Below are 5,680 nucleotides of genomic sequence, written 5' to 3' on the forward strand. Positions count from 1 at the left end.
TCATTTTTCCCCTTTCCTCCATTAAGCTCATTTGCTACATGTTTCTGTGTGCTTTCCCTGCTGTCAGCTCCGTCATTCTGTGGAGTACCAGACAATTTACAAGTAGAATAATGTCATAGAATCATTGGGGTTGGAAGGACCTCTTGAGATGCTCTTGTCCAAGCTCCTGCTCAAGCAGGGTGCCTACAGCAGGTTGTACCATGGGGTTTTGAGTATCGCCATGGATCGAGACTCCACAGCCTGTCTGGCAGCCTGCTCCAGAGTTTGGCCACCCTCACAGTAAAAACCCTGCTTCCTTGTGTTCGTGTTTACCCTTAGTAAATAGATTTAGCAGTCACAAGCCTGTCACACCTTCCAACCTGTTTCTTCCACACCTTGTTGAGTGCTGTGAGAGAAAGAGTCGTGACTGTGGGAACTGCATTTACAGACATGTTCATTCCTTTTTACATCCCTGGTCCAAAGCTAACTGATACCTTTAGGTCTTCAATGGGGACCTTAATTTTACCATCTTCCTAGACGAAAATGTCAGTATTTCCATGTTTGCTGTATTTGATTCCCTGTTAAATTCCCCCTCATTTTGTTTTATCCTGTGTGTACAACTCTTACTGACATTTAATCAAGAAAACTAGTGACCTGTCATAGCCTTTCCCCACTGCTATGATGCTAAGACCTGATATGTCTTAAAGTGAATTCCTGTCTTGTTTCAGAATATTTGCTCTTTGTTTTGCAGTGTTTGTACTACACAATCTCTTCACCTCCCAAATCTATACATTCTTCCAGATCAAAGTGTTTTTTGTGTTACCTTGTGTCTTGGATCCAAAAGCCAAAATACAATGCTGGACCACATTTTTTCTTATCACAAAAATTTTTTTTTCAGAACTATTATTACGCATTCTTACCATGGTGAGTACCCTCTTCCTGGCCTCTACCCTCTAATTATTATGAGTCTTCTATGCTTATCTTAATTAATCTGTCACATTTTTATCATCATATCACACATTCTTAGCACATCCAAGCTTTTTTTTCTCTTCATGTTCAAGGCTTCCCAAACCCCCTAGAATAAAAGTGGACAAAAAATACACCTACGAACCAACAAGAATGGTGTGAATATGTGGTTGCACCCATGTACTGGATCTCATCTTTGCTTCAGTGAAAGCAGGTTGGATATCTTGGATATCCAAGACACTCTTGGATGTCTCCTTCTACACAGCAAACAATTCTGCCTTGCTTTACAATGATTTTTTAAGGAGGGAGAGAACCTTATGTGTTGGTCACATCATCATCAGTCACAGTCAAGGCCCCCTGGGGAAAAAAAATACTCCAAATAATTTTATCACTAGAAGTAATCTTTTAATATAAATTTTAATTTTACTTTTAATGCAACCATTTCCTTTAAATGAGAGTTTTTTTCTAAGATCAGTCTTAGTTTGTACAGTCTAGTAAATCTCACCAGTTCAGAGGCCCACAAAGCTGTTTTTGCAAGAATCCATGCTATTCTTAATCACTTTATATAAATAAGACACCAAATCAGTGCATGATAGAGGTCTTCTGTAGCGAAGGACAGGCTAAATTCCCAAAAGTATAGCTGATGATTTATCACAGTAAATAAATAATGTAACCACAAACAAGAAGAGATGTTGCTTAGGCATATTCTAAAGGTATTAGATTTTATTTTACACTGTAATAAATACTATTTCTGTATCTCAAAACATAGCTTATATATATCCTGAATTCTTAGCAACTTCCAGCTACTTTAATTTCTTCAAACTGGAATGACATAGTCTCTTTACTGTTATGTCTATCTAAGCATGGCTCAGGAAAGTAGTATGAAGCACCAGTAACTTTTTTGCCACACATAAAGTCAAGGTTCAGGGACTGGCTAGAATGAGAATTATGTTAAAATACATCAATATTTTACAGGGAATTCCCAGCTGGAATATAACAGAATAAAACCTTGGCCTGTAAGGAATATGCATTTCACTACTTCAGCAGGGCACTACAATATAGTAATTAGCAAACGTAAAACCAAGACAATTTTGTAAACTGGCTTATTCAGGCAGGGCTGGCAAACCTGAGTGGCACTGGGGAGCGGCTGCCCACACCACCGCATCGTGCTGTGTCTTCAGGTCTTCTTTCATCCCAGTTTGGATGTCGCCCCTGCAATCGAGTTCTTTGCAACTTGAGGCGAGCAGTAGATCAACTGGGCACTACGGGAGGCTTGCCAGATTAATTTGGCCCACGGCCTGTTGTTCAATCTGGAGTCATTGAAACCCCGGGTTTCCCTGGGACCGTGCTGCCAAATACTCCATATGGGATGCCCAGAAATATAGCCTAATGTTAGGGAGATTTAGTTCTCCTGCGTCTCAATGGGCCTATACATTTTTAACAGCAATCCTTGTTTTTACCTTCCAAATGAACCTTGAAAAGGTCTTGTGAACCTTATTAAAGAATGAGGTTTTAAATTATGCGACATAGCTGTAGTTGACATAGGCTACAGAGGAAGACATTTATTTCCAGAAGTTACATCTGTCCTACAGCTGAAGTAGAGCGAGTCATTCCTGAAGTGTAATCATGTCATCGAGCTTGGCCCGCCGAGTAGGGAGTGCTTTAACCCCCCTCCCCTACTGCCTTGACCCAAATGGCATTCAGGCTGCAGTACCTTGTGCCGAATTGCTCAGCCGCGAAAAAGTAGCTCCATTTGTTGAAAATGGGTCAGGCAATGGGACCAACAATATGGACAAGAAATAGTAATAAACCAAGAGTTAATCAGACTGTAACAGCGTGTGTGTGTGTGGGGTATTGCAAAAAATACCCTCTTTTCCACAAATGGAAGCCTGTCTTTGATACAGCAGAAATGCTCAGATCAAACAGAATGCCCATCTTGTGTGGTACTAGGAAACTTAAAAGGCAAAAGAATATACCATTAGAAAATAGATTTGTTTGTGGAATTACTTATTTTAGTCTTACTAATGGCACAGCTCTGTACCCTACGTCAATCTATTCAGCCTAATGCTTTCATTACTCATGAAAGAGCTGCAGGGAGAGGTTACACATGCTATTTGCTCAATTGTTCTATATTATTTAATATAGTATTTTTTAAATGATCTGAAATCTAAAATAAAATTGGGCAATCTGTGGGACTTGTTTATCTAAACTAGAATTTGGGATTTAAGCAAAATTATTTTCTTTGAAACAAATACTTCATGGGGGAAAAATTACTGGTTTCCCCTTGTTTTCTGACTGAAAGTAACAGCAATTTTTAAAAGCTCTGGAACTCAGCAAAATACGGTACAGATTCCCAAATACACTTCCCCTAAAGATTTTCTATTCTTACAAATTTCTGATTATGCCACTGGTTTTCTGTTGGGTTAAAATATCAGAGAAAATACACAGAATTAGACTTTTCCCCCTCCACTCATTCCAAATCATCTGAGAGATGTACCAAACAGTAAATAGAGCTGAGGTCCTCATACTTCTTATCACGCCTGTGAAATCTTTTTGAATTGCTGCTTTTATCACGGCAGCAGTTAAGATGAACCTGTAACTGTTAAGATGAACAAATTGTGGTGATCTTGCTTCATGCATATGCTTTGTTTAGAATTTTCTTAAAATACTTCAAATTTATTCCAAAAGCTTGTTTCTAAACTATGTTTTTTCCTCTTTGGTAATGTAGTCAATAAATAAGTGTTGAACAGATAACAGTGAAAATGACTTAATAAAAATTTTCAGATGCATCCTCCACTTGCTGCTTTCCAAAAGTAATCCAAAAATGACCGTATTGTTGAACAATGAAGATTTAGGGTGGTCTGAGAGCAATCTTACAGTAGAATCTGTTTTTAGTTGGCCTATTACTCTACTGTGGTGTCACACACTGACTTCAGGTCTTTCCCTTGGTTGGCTATTTGTGCAATGTGGCTGCAATGTACTTTATGTCAACTGGAATTTGTAGTTTTACATCTTTTTGTTTTCTTTAAATATATTTACGTGATTTTGTTTTCTTAGAAATATTCTTTGAGAAAAGACAGTAACTCAATGAAGATATTAATGTTTTATTTTGGATTCATTTCTGTTTTGCTTTTGAGATTTCATATAAAATGTTGATTAATGAATCAGAGTTTTACATTAAATTTGTTATAACAGTAAACATTCTTCAGAATGCTTTATGACAATCTTTTTAACAGCACAGAGATAGGACAGTATTTTGGATTAATTTTTTTTCTTTTTCCGCATCAAAAGGAGTTAAGTATTATTAGACAAAACAAAATAAAATATTCACTCTTCTTATCCTGTTCCATTTCCTCACAATGCGATTCCCCATCACCAGTGGTAATCCCGGTTCCAGCAGCATGAGTTGTAACAGTTGCATATTTATGGGCAGTGAGCTTAAGGAGTGAAAATCTAATTTCAGGTTGGCATTGTATCTGATTCTTTTCAGTAAACTATCTTGGCAAATACGAAGAAATTGTAATGGTAGTATGTTGGTCCTGAACAACAATTTGATGTGAATGGTAATCACTACAACCAACCTGTCCTGTTGTACCTCTTGTTTCTTTTTTAAGGGTTTAAGTCTCCTGCTATTACTTTACAGTGCAAGCACTCTTGTGTCAAGCTCATTGGAAAAATTACTGCCTTGATGCCGCTTTTGATGCAAAAGATTATGTTGCCTGAGCATGCTGCCTGCCTTCCCATTCCAGAGCAGAGGGCAGTTGCAAGCCCGTGAGCTCTCTCACACCCATTAGTCTTTTTTCGCAGCTTTATGGGCTAATACATAGTCTTATATACCGTAAACTTCTGTGTGTCTTCATGTAAATTACATTGGATTGTAATCTTTAAGTCTTAAGAAACAAAAGGTGCATTATTTTGGTAACAAAATGTTAAGTAGTAATAATTTTTGAATGGTGAAGACAAACCTGAGGTCTTGTTTGAATCAGTTGAATCGGAAAACCAACAGAATTATTGAAGATGTGGATTTTCTATATGATATTAAAAGCTTTAATGGATATTATCGTGCAAAATTTAAGTGTTCTTGGTAATTGTATCATAACAGGGACCTTTTGTGAATAGCAGAGTTATCTCCGCATTTAGATAGGTGCACTAGGCTTTTTGATTTTACTTAAAAACATACCCAAGACACGCAAAACACGGGACTGTTCTCCTCGCTCACAAATGCCGAGGCAGTTCGAGGTTTTGCTTTCAGCTGTTACCAGAGCAGCGCAGGGCCTTGCGGAGCCACGAGTGCGGCTGGTGTGGGGCGGGGGACATCCCCCACGAACAAACCCCCTTCGTTACTGCACACCAGCGCCTTCTCCCCAGACTGACGCTCACCAGCCCGCACCCTATTTCTCGGTTGTACCGAAGGCCGCGGAGGGGCAGGGGAGCGGCACAGCAAACCACAGCATGCAAAACACCCTCCTCCCCCAGGGCAGCCCGCCCACCGGACGGGCGACGGCTCAGTGGCCCTCGTTTGCTGCGGCGGCCCGCGCTAGACGGAGGCTGCCGGCCTGGGGCCTGCCCGCTGGGCCCTGCCCGCAGGGGCCTGCCCCGGCCTGGCGCAGCACTGCGGCCGCCCCACGCCCCGGCCTGGCGCAGCACTGCGGCCGCCCCCCGCCCCGGCCCGGGCCGCCGTGGCGCCTGCGCGGTCGGGCGGCGCCTGCGCGGGAGGCGCGGCCGCTGTGGCGCC

Source organism: Falco naumanni, chromosome 9, assembly GCF_017639655.2.
Source record: "Falco naumanni isolate bFalNau1 chromosome 9, bFalNau1.pat, whole genome shotgun sequence".
NCBI classification, from domain to species: domain Eukaryota; kingdom Metazoa; phylum Chordata; class Aves; order Falconiformes; family Falconidae; genus Falco; species Falco naumanni.